Genomic DNA, 17,113 nt, shown 5'->3' on the forward strand with positions numbered 1-17,113 from the left:
TGGCCCTGTTTAGTTTTTTTCTATTTGCTTTCTTATGCTCTTTACCTTTTCATTTTCTTCTTATTACATTTCTTTCTAATTTCTCAAATTAATTTCTCTTTGCACTTTCTAGTTGCAATTCTTTTTTTATCTTATTGTTATGTGGTAAAATGGGTTGTTCCACAATATCAGTTTTACATTTTGGGATATATTACACTACATACCTTCGAGGTTTCTCTTAAGTACAACCAGATACATTCATAAAGTTATAAAAATATAAGTATGAGGGTATCCGATTGTAATAAAACAAAAATTCGAGCGTGTGCAGTGTAATATACCTTACATTTTGTGAAATTCTATTTGTGTCCTAGAAATTTAAAAAAAAAAAAAATGTTTCATTTATTCATTCTTTATCCCAAAAAAAAACTATTTTATTGGAATAGATACTTTGAAAAAATAAATAAAAGGAAACTGATTTCTTTTCTTTTTTTTATTTGAAACGAAAAAACAAAAAATGATCTTTAAAAAAGAAAATGAAATTTTTTTTTCCTCATCTGTAAAATGATTCCTATCGTTTTCTTTCTTTAAAAAAATAATAATAATAATAAATAAATAATTTTGTTATTCTTTTAAAACAGAATATTTTCTTAGTAAAAAAATTCTTTTTTGTTTGTTTGGGGGAAAAAAAACAAGAATTACAAGTAACTTTTTGTTATTATTTTTTCTAAAAGATAGTAATAATCTTTTTATTTATTTTATTATAAAAGCAAATTTTATATTTACCAAAAAGTCTATGATAATTTTTATTTATTTTATTACAAAATTATTCTAAAAATAATTAACTATTAGAATTTTATTTATTGGATAAGAAATTGTAAACTTTTTAAACAAGTTTTAAACTTTTAAATATGCAGGATTTTTCCCAAGCAAACTAAACTACTACCCAATTACATAAAGGACATAAATTGCAATTTCATAAAATTTAATACTGATAGTTAGTGGAACAACCTATTTTTACCTATGATAATAGTGTCAAAGGAAGGACAGGTAGAATTTTGCAATAAGGTAAATTAAGGAGAGTAATTAGCAAGAGAGTGTAATAGAGAAAGTGTAGAGAGAGAAGAGAGTGCACAGAAAGTGGAGGGAGAGAAACTAAGCTAAATAAGTAGTGGGAAGAGAATAGAGGAAGGTGAGAAAAAGAAATTAAGGAGAGGAAATAGGGATACTGTTTAGAGAAGGTATGGAAGGGAAGTGGAAGAAGCAGAGAGGAATAGAGAGGGAAAAAGGTTGGTAGAAAGTGGGGGAAAGAATGTTTGGGAAGGGAGGAGGAGAAGTAGGGAAAAGCAGGGATGGGGAGATAAGAGTAGAAAAAACTAAGGGGAGGATTTTTTTTTTTTTTTTTTTTTTTTTTGGGGGACAAGATTTCGTGATTAGTGTTGTAATATCTTTGATTAATATTGTAATATCTTCGATATATTTTGACACTAAAGAGTTTTGTTTCCATTCATTACAAAGTTATTTTATTTTCATTTTACTTTCTATATTTATTTTCATTTCAGTCAAAGTGGGAAAGAATAAAACAAATGTTGAATCAGCAAAAGCTACCGAAAAAATAAGTGTTTGGAAAAAAAAAAAAAAAAAAAAAAAAAAAAAAAAAACCTTTTGTTTTATATGTATTTATTTTTATATTATGTAGGATTATTGACAAGTTGTTTGCTTGAAGCAGTCCTATCAAAACCAAAAAACTAAGAGGACCTACCGCTTTCAAATTTGACAACTTAGTTGGAACATTTGCTTCCTCTTTCTTTGTTTTTTTTTTTTTTTTTTTTTTTTTTTTTGGGTAACAACTTAGGCTTTCTTTTGGTAATGAGTCCTAAAATCTTTTGAAAGAATTTTAGACCATTTACGTATTTGATAAAACTCTAAAAGATTGATTGTTTGAGAAGTTTATCAGTTATAAATAATTTTTAAAATTAGATTTTAAGATAGTTTTAAAAAATAACTTATATACAGCATTATCCATTTTAACAATTGTAAAATTTATAATAATTCAATTTAATAATTTACCAAACATTTATTTTTGTAACTTTTACACTTTACAACATTTTCATTAATATAAGTTAATTTTTATTAATATAAGTTACCAAACACTTTTTCTTCAATATAATAGAAGCTGATTTTTCTTTAGTACAGTTGTTAGTTGATTATTGTAGAAGCCTTAATTGGAACAGTCCACAATAAAAAAACTCTAAAAAAATAAAAATTAATTTTTGATAATATCCGACAACAATGAAGACATGCTACAATTCAAATCTAGCATCATTTCAGCTGGCATTTGTTTGCCTTAGCACTTATAAAACACTTTATATATCTGTCACTCTTTGTATATATATTTATTTTGATAAAACATTTCAGACCCTATCAGAAGTATCAAAAATCGGCCAAACACTTCGAACTCCATTAAAAGAAAAATATATAAAAAGAAATTATATATACGTATGTTTCTCAAGCAACAACAAAAGGATGGGAATACACAGCTTCCTCGAGATTTCATAGCTTCAAAACTCATAAACCATTGGCAAGCTAAAAAATTCTCTCTCAACTTTCTTGGTTTGGAATTTACTACATAAATATGGCCAACGCTGTACTATCTGTTATGCTTAACATGAGAATCTCAACTCTCTGATCCAGAGACAGTTGGATAGCTTGGGGGTGTGGACAAATAGATGGAGAAGCTCTCTTTCTTTTGAGAAGATCACATTCAGAATTAAGAGCTTGGATCACAAAAATCTAATCGATCCTAACAAGTTTTGGTACTTATTGCCGTTTCATTTCTTGGCACACCTCTGTCATATTATTCAGATCTTTGCTACCAGAAACATTAATCTAACCTTGCCTAGGAAGTCCATTAACACTTATTTGCCACCTTAACCGAATGTCCAGACTCTTAGCTAATGCAAGTGCAAGAGTTTGTGTTTTTCATATGAGCAAAGCTGTACGCTAAAATCAAGTTAATCCGCAAGTCACAATATGCAATGGTTGAAAGAATATCATAATTTACAATATTAGATATTCGCCATATGTTTTGCTGGTGATTGATCAAACGTACAGTCTTTCCTTTATTAATTTTCACCATTTTGGTTTAGTGCTAAAGACTCAGTTTTTCTGGTGAACTGGTTTTTTTGTCTACCAAATGCCATTTAGCTAATTCCTATATATAATACTGGAAAATGGCTATCTCATTCACATAAGAGAAACTAATTCCTAAACTTGGAACATCTCGAAGGGAAACAACAACCTGGTGTCCCTTGCTTTTGATTGTTCAACTCTCACATTGTCTGTTTTTCACCAGAGGACCAAAGTTTTCAAAAAGACCAAAGTAGTCAAGGTGTTCAGTATCTTCTTTCATCTACATGAATACCATTGAAACAATTAGCTTTAATTTCCTGCTACAAATACTTGCATGTATTTTCAATCAATTGCTGGGGTGTAAATCAAACATTCAGATTGTGAGGAATTAATCGTCAAGAACCGAGGAAATAAAGTTCAGCTATGCTTCAAGTATTCAAACCTGTGCTCACAGATAAAGAAAGAAGAGGATGGATGGAACGATAGCGTTTCTTTAATGAGTTTAAGCATATCAAAAGGAATGACGACGTTTAGGAGTTTGTTTTTAATTAACTGAAACACGTGCAAAACAGGTGCAGTTGGTAGGTTGGTTATGACAGGGGGTTAAAAGCTGTTTAGTCCACACCAGATTTTAATCTTCATCTTCTTTTTCAAGTAAGCAAAAGATTACAGAGTTGAAGAACATTTTTCTTTAGTTGATTTTCTGGGTTTGTGAGAGAAAGTTCTGATCTTTCTTTGTTGTTTCAATTCTTCAATGGGTTCTGTAAGAGTAATTAGTGTTTCTTTGTGAAACCTTTGTGAGTGAGCTGTGTGAGGGTGAAAAGGGAGCTTATGGGTTGGTTGTGGGTGTTCTCTGTGTGAATCACCATTGGAGAACCTGTCAAGCTTGTAATTTCCTCAACAGATAATAAAAGCAGAAGCTCAGAGAACATGAGCACGAGGACATAGGCAATCTTTGGCCGAACCTCATTAAATCGTGTGTGTTCTTTCTTTTATTCTTTTTTCCTCTCTGAATTCCACAACAAGTGGTATCAGAGCTGGTTTTCTTGGATCTTCTAAGTGTGTTTAGAAAGATTCTACTCTTTGAATTTTTGGGTTTCTTGAAGATTTAACAATGGCTTCAAAAATTGAAGTGGAGATCTTTAATGGCAAGGGAAATTTTTTGCTATGGAGAAAAACGATGAAGGTAGTTCTTGTGCAAATGAAGGTTGCTAGAGCCATAGACAGATCATTCCCAACAGATCTTCCAGAGGACAAAAGGCTAGAAATTGACGAGATTGCTTTTAGTATGATCATCCTACATCTCTCCGATAGTGTTCTCAGGAAGGTAGATGAGGTAACAACCACCTCTGAAATGTGGAATAAACTCGAGCAACCCTATTTGGTAAGGTCTCTTCCAGATCGAATCTTATTACTTCAACAGTTTTTTGGGTTTAAAATGGATACTTCAAAAGACTTAGACACTAATCTTGACATGTTTACTCGAATAATTTTGGATCTTGCTATTTGCAAAGTTACATTCAGTGATGAACATAATGCTGTAATTTTCTTAAATTCTTTACCTGAGCCATATAGAGATGTCAAGAACGCCATCAAGTATGGTCGTGATTCTTTGTCTTTGGATATAATGATCAGTTCCTTAAAGTCCAGGGACATAGAATTAAAGTCTGAATCAAAGAGTGAAAGAATTAAAGTCTGAATCAAAGAGTGAAGGGCTTAGTGCTTGGGGTAGAAGTGTCACTAGGAATTCTGGAAGTATTGACTTTAGGGGGAAAAGTCAAGACCATTCTAGATCTAAGTCTAGAACAAGGGGTTGAAAATGCTACTGCTGTAATAAAGAAGGCCATATTATGAAGTTTTGTTATAAGAAAAAGAGAGATGATAAAAGCAAGAACCATGAGAGTGGTGATCTTGCTGTTGTTTCTTCTAATGAAGAATATGGTGAGGTTCTTGTTACTGACATTGAACAAAACAAGTCTGAATGAGTTCTAGACTCAGGATGCTCATTCCATATGTGTCCAATCCTTGATGTTTTTCAGTCCTATAAAGAATATGAGGGAGGACAGGTTTTTTTAGGAGATGACCACTCTTGTAAAGTAGTTGGAATTGGTAATGTACAATTTAAACTGTATGATGGCACCACCAGAACTCTTAATTCAATAAGATATATTCTTGGTTTGAGGAGAAATTAAATCTCTCTTGGTATGGTTGATGATGCTGGTTATATTTCTAAAACTGAAAATGGAAAAAATGAGAATATCAAAAGGCTCATTTGCTGCTTTTAAAGGTAGTAAGAAAAATGGCCTATATATTTTGCTTGGTGAAGCTGTTTTTAATTCTTGCAATGCTTCATACTCCTATTGATAATACTGTATTATGGTATAATAGATTAGGACATATTAGTGAAAAGGGCTTGTATTATTTGGATAAACAAAATGTGTTTGGTAAAGATCATATAAGTAAACTAGACTTCTATGAAAATTGTATTTTAGGTAAGCAACATAGACTTAGTTTCAACTTAAGTACAAGTAGAACTAAGTCTGTACTGTATTATGTACATGCTGATCTGTGGGGCCCTACTCAAAGTGGAAACAGATACTTTATGTCCATAATTGATGATTGTTCTACGAAGGTCTGGGTAATTTTGTTAAAATCTAAAGATGAGGCATTCAGCAAGTTTCAGGAGTGGAAGTTACTGGTTGAAAAACAGGTTAATAGGTCTGTGAAGGCCTTAAGTACTGATAATGGACTTGAGTTTTGTAATAGAGAGTTTGACAACCTCGTTAAATTGTGTGTGTTCTTTCTTTGATTCTTGTTTCCTCTCTAAATTCCACAACACAGATTTTAACTGAAGTAAAAATTTATAAGAACCTTGAGGCATAATAGACAACCAAACACCATCCGCCATCTCATTCCATCCTTCATCCCATTCCACTCTCCTTTCCATTCTATTCTACTTCTATTCTCACAACCAAACACCATCTCAAAGGTAAACGTTTTTGGTTTGGAACTAACTATTGTTGATTAGATTAATATAACTTGTATTCCAAGGCAAAAAAGATCTTAAGAATTTATAAACTTTATTAGGGAAACAGTTATAATATAAAATAATTGGTTTTGCTTAAAAAATAAATAAATAAACACTATTTAGTTTTAAATAATGTAAAAAACTTTGGCCAGCTGGAACATTATAATATTGAATTGCCTAAAAATCTTGAAAAGCTTAGCTCACTTTCTTGATAACGAAACTGATAGCAACATCAAAATACTTTTTTTTGTGCATTAAAAACCAACAGTAAATTTGTTTGTTGATGCTATATTACTTTTTTGGTTTCTGAAATTAGATTTTGCGCAAATCAATTTATTTGTTTTTGGCATTTTGAAAATATTTAATTTGGTCTCCTTCTTGTTTATATTTCATCATCTATATATTTGTGTCATTATGTTACTATGTGTTCTTGATTCATGTTTGTAATTGTAGTATAAAAATTGTATTGGAATCGAAGTAAAAGCAAGAGTTTGAATAAAAGTCATGGGCTACCTCTAAATACTTTTTTTTTTTTTTCATTTTTCATTATTTCCTTAGAGTGTTCAATACAACACTCCCAGAGAGGCTTTAATAGATAAATATTTTAAAAGAAATTATCAAAACTTTACTTGTTTGTTACACTGTGTTGTTGATTTATATTTATAACAAAAAATAAAATAAAATCATCCTTGAAATTTTGTATGCTAGTAACAAATGAATACTTTACTTGTGAATGCTTTGTTATTCTCATTTTTCATTATTTTTTATAACTAGAAAAAAAAAAAAGTAAAATGCCAAACATTAAAACATAGTTTATACATATCCTTTATCAAATAGTGATTATGCACAACTATATTCATCGTTATATTCTTACTAATTATCCTTCTAATAATATAATTTCCGACAAATTGGTAAAGTTTTTGATGCCTCAACTATTTATCTATTAAAAAAAATTAGACGGTTAACAAAACATGTATGGTAGTGTGCCCGCTCAAACTTTAGATACTATTGCTCAACAAGGTATGGATAAAAGAAGCTACATCCTAATTTAACTTCAAATATGAAAAAACTCAATGTCCATTCTTTAGAATTTAATTTATGAAAGGAAAAAAAAAAAAATTCTTCATATCAAAGTTGAGAAATCTCCATATTTCTACACCTGCGTATTATGGGTAACAAGATATAAGTTTCTTCAAGTATTCAAAGAAAAAATAAAAGAAAGATTGAGAAAGAAAAGGATGGTCATGATTACCTGCGTGTCCAGCTTCACTTCAGCACCCGACCCCAAAAATCTTGGTCTAAAAGTAAAGATGATTTTCCTAATTGACCTTAACCATGTACGTATAATAGTGAATGGAAATTAAATTCTAGATTAAAACAATTAACAAAGTATTGGATACTACCAAACCACCATTTTTTAAAATGGAATTGAGTTCCAACTGAAAGGTTTAGCTCACTTTCTTGAGAACGAAACTGGCAGCAATATTTCATTTTCTACTACAATCAAAACACTTTCTTTTGCATGGATACCAACGGTAAATTTGTTTCTTGATGTTATATTACTTTGGTTTTTGAAATTAGATTTTGCAAATTAATTTATATCTTTTTGGTATTTTGTGATGCATATTCTATATTATGCTATATGGTCCAACGTATACTTACCAACTTGAATTTAATTTGTATTCACCAAAGAGTAGGAAAAAAAGAAAAAAAAAATCATTTAATTTGGTCTCCTTGTTTTTATCTCATCTTATTTATGTGTTCTTGATTCATGTATGTAGCATAAAAATTGTGTAGGAATGGAAGTAAAAGCAAGAGTTTGAATAAATATCATGGGCATAATACTTCTTCACTCTCATTTTTCATTATTTTCTTGGTGTTTAATATAGCATTCTAGAGAGATTCTATTACTTTAATATTTTAGAAAAAAACCATTATCAAAACATTACTTGGCATAATACTTCTTGGCTCTCATTTTTCATTATTTTCTTAGGTTTTCATATAGCATTTTAGAGAGATCCTAATACCTCAAAATTTTAGAAAAAAAATATAATCAAAACTTTACTCTTTTTTTTTTTTTTGTCTAATAAAATTAAAACTTTACTTGTTTAAAATTTCTTGGTTATTATTTACTTGTAACAGTAATCCATAATTATATAAGTTCTTCTAATCTTCATAATTAATAGATTTAGATGATATAAATTTATATGCTAAAAGATCGTATCTATAATGTTTTTTACAATTCTCTGTTTTCTTGAATAGATTTATATAATTAATATATGTTTAATAGATATATTCTGTATTTTATATAATATATAAATAGAAAAAATAAAAAATAGATATAATGAAAAATAAAATAAAAAATAATAATTTTATTAATAATAAATAAAAAAATCTCTTTGATTTCATCCGAAAGGATCCTTTATTTCCACGGCTTGGTCTGGTCAGTATCTAGCTGGGCCGGACCTCTTTTGTTTTGTTCAATCGTAATAAGATAAAATGATTTATTTAATTTGAAAACAATTTATGACTTTTGTTGTTTTAATAACAAGCATATTTGTTTTTAAGCAGGGAAATCCGATTTAAAAGACGGAAAGGTTATGCCCCATTAAAGAGCGTTTCCACAAGGTAGAACCTCCTCCTTAGGATTGGTGTATTTTTGTATTTTTTATATTATATATTTTAATTATCATTTTTATAATTATATTTTTATTTTATATATTATTATATCTTGTTTATATATTATTATCTTGCCGTTTCAGATCATGGACCGGGTTGAGTATCACAATTTTTTAGTTTGTTACTATATGTCGTTGATTTATGTTTATAATGAAAAAAAAAAAATTGTCTTTGAAGTTTCGTATGCAAGTAACAAATAAGTTATTAAATGCTTTATTATTCCCATTTTCATTGCTTTTATTATAAAAAATAAATAAATAAATAAAACATAAAACATTAAAATATAGTTTATACATATTATTTATCAAATTTGTTCATGCACAAGTTAGATTCTTACTAATTATTTTACTAATAATCTAATTCCCAACAAATTGGTGAAACTTCTGGTGCTTCAATTATTTATCTATTTAAAAAAAATTAGACCACTAACACAAAAATATATGATAATTTGTGCGTTTAAACTTTAAGTATCATTGTTGAACAATGTATGGATAAAAGAAGCTAAATAATATTTTAATTTGATAAAAAAATATACAAAACTCGACATTCTTAGTCTAAAATTCAATTTGAAGGAGAAAAAAAAAATTTCAATACCAAAGTTGAGAAATCTCTATTGTTCTAAACACTATAATCAAACTCGCTCAAATCTACAAATGGGCGCTAGGGGAATATATCCCACAGTGTTAACATAAAATTTTCTGCCGACTCTTTATAATTTATAAAAAGGGAGATCAAATTGCCGTGCTTGGTAACTCTAGCATAGTACCCAAGTGGGGGCATCAAAGTGATAGAACAATTTGGAATATTTGACCCATTAGGTGTTAGACATCTGGGAGACGGGTTGAGCCAAATTATGTTATTTTATTTTTTTTATTAATATTTTTTAAATAAAATATCGTCATATTAAATGGTAGACAGAAATGAAGATAAAAGAAAAAAGAAAAATAGAATATTAGAATCTCACACACACACACACACATGTGTGTGCGTGTGTGTATGTATTGACATAATAATAATTTTATAATATATTGGTTCATCTAATTTTCCATTCATTAAGATAACAACTTAGCAAAAAGCAACACACACACACACACACACACACACACACACACACACACACACACACACACACACATGTGTGTGCGTGTGTGTATGTATTGACATAATAATAATTTTATAAAGGTAGGTAGATAGGTAGCTAGGTGCAACAGGAGCCAGTGCAAAAGCCAATAAGAAAGTCACACGAGTCCTGCAAAGGCACACCACCACTAAGCTTTATCTTTGACATTGGATTTTCATGCTCATGAAGATGACCACTTTTACTACCACTTCTCTTCCAATTTGCAATACCAGGCCGAACATATTCAATCTTATAGCAGCTAACAAAGTTAGCCATAACAACCATGGCCATGACAATTAACACCAAACCAAAATTCTTACTACTCTCCATTTAATTACAACTTAATGAGCTTTATTTCTATCTCAATCTGTCTTTTCTCACTTTTAATTAAACGTGTGCACAACCTTTATTTTTACACCCCTTTTTATAGCCAACCTTGTTAGTAATATAAAATTGATTTACAATTGTTTGAATCAGTCAAAAACCTGTGTAGATATCTTTGTAATCAGCAAAAGCACAAAGTATAGTTAGAGATAATGGACAAATTTACCGAATACTATCATCGTAATTAACCAAAATATATTGATTATATAATACGTGTTATTAATATTTATTTTTCCCATCTATCATCATCGCAATTCCTTTAAATTAACTATGAATTAAGTTTGCAAAGCCGGCCAATGGGCGTACGATAAATCGATGTATTAATACATATTTAATTATAAGGATAAATTAATTATTTATATGCATGCTGCTTTTTTATACACCTTGTAAAAGAAGGTAAACAAACATGAATTTAATTTACATAGAAAAGATATTTTGAGATATCATTCTCGATCGAATCTCATTAATTATTTCATCCTCGTACATATTAATATTAGAAAATTCTTATTTAAATATTATATATATATATATATATTATATACATTACCACAATTTAATTAGCAGCAAGAACCAGCGCAAATCCCAATGGCAATGTTGATTGGAATACAGACGCATGATTTGTCGCAAGTCTGGCCGATGGGGCTGCACACTGCACCTGCACACCCTTTCTTCAGCGCTGCCGCTTCATCATGAACCATAGTGATTGAGAGGGGAAACTTTTCAGCGCCACACCTAACAATGTCTCCCTTAATAACAACCATGGCAACCAGTACCAAAATCACCAAACTAACCTTCTTGCTCTCCATTACTACTGTTTCTTTTAATTCAGTGTGTGTGTGTGTTTTTTTTTTTTTTTAGTGAATAAATTCAGTGTGTGTTGTACATGTACCTCTCATATAATTTCTTACCCCTTTTTATACAAAGCCAAACCAACCACACAGCATTTTTATGCAAAAGTTAATAATATCCATGGTTTTTTTTTTTTTTTTTTGTGAATTTGTCGAGATATTATTATTATTATTATTTATTTTTTTGGTAAGAAAAGAGTTAATTAGGATTAAATGTGATGAAACTTTTTAAAATTAATCTGGAAATGGAAATAATAAAACAAAATATTTCATTTTGTTACTTCATTCTTTTTTTCCCATGACACACATGTTTGATGAGGTAGCTAATTCAGTGGGCCACGTAATTCACATGATAATCAGTTTGCCCATTGCCCATTAAGTTTCTCTTCTTCTTTTTTTCTTATTTATTGATAAAATATAAAGATTTCATTGATTTTAAGAGATGCATCAAGATCTAATACTTCAGTGAGCCAATCAGGCCCTCTTCATCAAGCCAAACAGAAGGATCAAGTAAAGTAACAGCATGTTTGCCCACTAAAGAAATCAAGGCTGGTGTCATATATATATATATATATATATTCATAATTCAACTATGAATTCAGCCTTTCTTTGGTAATGAAATCTGAAAGCTATTCAACAAAAAAAGAAAAAAGAAAAAAACTATGAACTCATCTTAGGCATGAAAAAAAAAAGAAAAAAAAGAGAATTTTATAAGAAGATTCAAGGATGAAATATATGAAGAAAAATAAATATAAAATAAATTTGTAAATATATTCATATACAATATTTGAGATATATTTTTTTCTTTGTCCTTTCTGTTTTTTCCTTTGTAAATAAATTTTTTTTTTTTTTTTTTGGTTCTTTTTGGGGTCTTGAATGGTGCTCTTGAATATGAAAAAGAAAAGTGATGATGACGAGTAATAGTGCGAATCGGGTAAGAGAAAGTGAGACTTTTTTTTATTTTTATTTATTTGTTTATTTATATGGAATCTAGATGAGACTAAAATAGTACCATAAAAAGTTAAAAACCAAAAATAGTCCACGTGTTAGAGAGAGATGAGAGCGAGAAAAAGTGAGGAAATTTTGTACAAAATGAATCTTAAAAGTTCTTTTTTATGAAAATTATTTCATTAACCATAGGTTTCTTTATTCAAAAACTTTTAGAGGTGGGACAAAATTACATTTTTTTAATTATTTTGAACAATATATATATATATATACACTCGATTGGGTGGGTTCCACTGCCCTTATGCTGGCTCCACTACTGCTTGGCAAGTGTTTATTATTATTAGCAATAATTGAATGAAGACCGATCTTTACCCAACAAAAATAAATAAATAAATAAAGGTCTGAATGAAGACACATCAAAGTGTAAAAAACTGAATGACATCCAAAAAAAAAAAAAAAAAAAAACTTTAGAAATGTAAATTAAACCGGTACACATTCATGAGGACTATAATTAGTTTGCCCATTTAGTTATGTTGGTGGTTTTCATTTTCACTGACTAAATTAAACAAATAAGTCTAAAATTGCATATATAATTGTGTATATATATATATATATATAGTTTTTTTTTTTTCAATTTTATAGGCACACCGTACACCGTATTACTAAATAAATCATGGCCGGCGTCCTATATATAATATATTCGTAATTTAACTATGAATTCGGCCTTTTTTTGATAATGAACTATGAGAGGCGACACCCAAAAAAAAAAAAAAAAAAAAAAAAGCAAAATAAATTTGTAAATATATTTATATACAATACCTGAAGTATCCTTTTCTTTGTCCTTCCTGTTTGAAGTATTATCTTCTTCTTTTTCTGTTTTCTTTTTTTAAGTAATTAAGTGCCTTTCTGTTCGTAGAATGTAAAGAAATAATAATATATATTTTTTTTTTTTTCAATGGTGCGCTTGAATGTAAAAAAGAAAAGTGATGATGAAAAGTGGTGATTGTTTAAACTTTAGAGAGAAAATGGGATAAGGGAGATAATGGGTAGGTGAGAGGGTAGGAAAATAAAAAATAAAAAAATAATAATAACAATAATAATAAAGTTAAAAACCAAAATGGTCCAAACAGAAGAGAGGAATACATGTTAAGAGATGAGATGAAAAGTTCAATGATTAGAATTTCTTAATTAACGTTTAGGTTTTCGATACTAAATAAATATATTAAAATGTATAAAATTACATACCAATATGTAATTGATTTTACATTTATTTTTTTAAAATTTTATTTATTTATAATTACATTATAATAATATATTAATCAATTAAATATTAATATATTTTAATATATTTAATTGATATCTTTAACATCGTTCTTAATTATTTTTTAATCAAAAACTAACCTATGGAACCAAAATTATAAAATTTTATAATATTGAAGACAATATATAGTAGGTGGGCCCTAATCGCTGCTTTGGTCTATGGCCGCCTAATTGCATCCCACACAAACAACAATGTTGAGGGTAGGCATACCATTCATTCGCTACCCAACTTGGTGGATAAATCACACAGAAATAACATTATATTTTCTTTGAAGTTTACCAACATATATGCATGTGTTTCGTAAAACCATCATTATACTTAATTACATATATATATATATATATATGATTTATTCTTTTAATTATGGAAAATATTCAATTAAACCCTTTCTTAAAAGATCTAAGATGTGATTTAATATTTCCACTTGTAGGGACCAAAACTGGTTGATGGATATTAGTACTATCTTGAAAGATCGATGAAGTCATTTGATGTTATCATAATCTTAGTGGCCCATTTTGGATGAATTGTTTTCTGCCACATTGCACACGAGCACAATTCTTTATTTTATTTTTTTATTTATTTTTTTTTTTTTATGAATGAATTCTACAGGATAAGACTTGATTTCAAATAAATATTTTTTATTTTTTGTGGAATAAGAATAAACATACAAAAAAAAAAAAAAGCTCTACATATTTGTTTGTAAGTGACAATATTTTTGATAAACCCACAATTTTTTTTTCTTTTCTGAAAAGGACAAAACCACAATTTAATAACTAAGTTTTTTTTTTTTTTTTTTTTTTTGGTTCCATCAAGTTGGTTGTTAAGCTTTAAGGAAAAAATAAAAAGTTGGGTGTTATATTACATATTAAGCCCATTAGGTATGAATTTAAATTAGATCACTCCTTATTGCCACAAGGAAATAAATAAATAAATAAGATCTCTTTTGATAGTGTCGCTCCTGAGTGTTACATTTTTTTATATATACCAATATAAGAAGAACTTACAAAAAAAAGAATCCACTAATATGGGTTTCACAAACATAGATTATCACAGCTATACAATATAATTGAAACACAATATCTATATACACACAAGATATTTATCCACATACAACTTTTTAGCGAGTACCCACACGACACACACACACACACACACACACACATATATATATATATACACACACACACACACACACACACACACACACACACACATATGCACTTAATACTAATATATATACTTGGTCTTCATATAGAATGGAGAGTACTTCAACAGCTAGTATATGAAACAAAAATCAACAATCTTATTTTGGTGGAGAAAAAAAACTAAAAATAAAAATAAAAAATCAACAAATAGAAGCGCACCTTCACTCTTTGACTCTTTCAAAGCAAAAAGAAGCACATTTCTTCACACCGAGGCGCGTCTAGATTTCAGCTTTAGATTCAAGCCAAACCCGAAACCCATGCCCATTTATAAGCTCCGATTCCAACGCCTACAAGCCCAAGTCCAAAACCCATATGAAGTACTAAAATTCCAATACCCACGAGCCTCCAAAACTCATAAGCATTTTATCAGGCTAGAGAGTTGGGCATTCATTCATTAATTAACATCTTTAAAAGTTTTTTTTTTTTTTTTTCTCCAGCACAATAATATTTTTTATAATGTTTATAAATGGAGGAGAAAATCTTAGCTTGTAGCTTTAAAAATATGGAATGATCACTAATATTTATTATCATTTGAGTTGTCTCAAAGATATTTTTAGGTACAATATTTAAAAGGTATTGGATCAAATTAAACATGTCAAAACCCATGAACTATTAGCCCAAAAAAGATCAGCTGCAGCCTACCTTCCTTTGCCTAGTGGCAGACCCAGAAGTTTTTTTTCGGATGGTATCCTTACAGAGTCAAGCATTGATTATTTTCTAATGTGTGGTTTGAAGAAATAATAACATAAAAACAAAAAATGTAACAAATTTAGCTATCTGAAAGTTCAACTAATTAGAATATTCACCAAAAGTATTTTTTAAAAAAAAGGAAAATATGATTTAGAGGCTAAGAAATCTCTTCTAAAAATGTTTGTTGGATCATTGATCCTTTAATGATCATGAAATGAATGTTTTATTTATAAGTATTTTTTCTTAGCTATTCCAAATTTAACACATATTTAAATATATAAAACCAATGGCAAAAATAAATTACAAAAAATGAAAAACACTAAATAAAATTTTCATTAAAACCAAAACTTTACATAAATTTATATGCAGAACAAAAAAGCAATTAAATAGATGTTATATTTTCTTCAAAAAAGAATATTTCTAATTTTAATTATAAATTTATTGTGCTATTAACTAGAAATTAAATAAATATAATGTAACAAAGAAATTGATAATTAGTATTTCAAGTATATCTAAAAGTAAGTATAACAAAATTTTAGATGAATGAGAGATAGGAAAATAAAATAAAAAATAAAAAGCTAGTTGAAGAAAATGAAGAGAAATATGCAAAAATATAAATAATTTCTATCCCTTTCATAGCCACAGAAAGCCGTTAGCTGGCTACAAGATTTTGATGCATAATAGTATCCACCATTATTACCAACAAATAACTGGGGGGAAAAAGACATTAATTGGTTTAGGACCTCAGGATATATATATATATATGGAGAGATCAATATCAAAGTGGTATACAGAGTTTCCAGACAACCATACCAAATATTGAAAAGATTTATTGGATAAAAACCCTTTTTTATATTACTTATGATGAAATTTGTAAGAATCTACAATTATAAAACAACGTTTCATTTATTTCTTTCTCCTTTTTTTTCTGTTTGTGAAAGATATGTTAGTTCATGACATATATATTGTACATATTTTTTAAAAATCGATGAAGTCGTTTGATGATAGTGATACCATAATTTAATTTATTGCCCATTTAATTATGTAGTCACTTTGGACGTAATGTTCTTGGCCACGTTGCACGAAGTATAACTAATTTTTTATTCTCTAGACGATAAGATTTGGTGTCAATTAATCATGTACAACTCAAAGCTCATAACTATACACATATACATAAGGAATGCAAAAACAAAAAATAGAAAGGGAGAAATTTATGTTATGTTTCAGACTGTTCTATCGCTTTAATTAATTACTATGCATATGTGTCACTCGTGGTTTTATTGAATAATAATTTTTTGGTTTAAAAAAAAAAAACAAAAAAAGAATAACCATTTTTGGACATGATTCCCCCAATATGAATGTCATAGACATTTGTTCTCTTACCCTATATGGATAATATGGTACATACATATATCAAATTAATTGCAACTCATGTGAGGATTTTTTTTACATTAAATTAATTATTAGATTTTGGTTTCTTAGTGCACAGTGGAGGCAACGCAGATAACATAGATCGTTACTATTACTAGTAATAATAATAATTATTATTATTATATCTCCTTTCCTCTGTTTCTAATTTCTAAATATGTGATTTCATTGCCTCTCCTTCAATCCGCTTTATAGACATAGAGAATGGAATGAAAACATGATTTTAATTTAATAAAAGCAACTAGAACCCAGCGTTACCAATTTTTAGTACTTTCAACAAACATCATTCTCCATTTAAACTTTGTTCTTGTTTTGCTCTGTTTTCTTTGATTTTTAAATACAGAAAAACCTACT

The sequence above is a fragment of the Ziziphus jujuba genome, chromosome 12, assembly GCF_031755915.1.
Source record: "Ziziphus jujuba cultivar Dongzao chromosome 12, ASM3175591v1".
NCBI lineage: Eukaryota > Viridiplantae > Streptophyta > Magnoliopsida > Rosales > Rhamnaceae > Ziziphus > Ziziphus jujuba.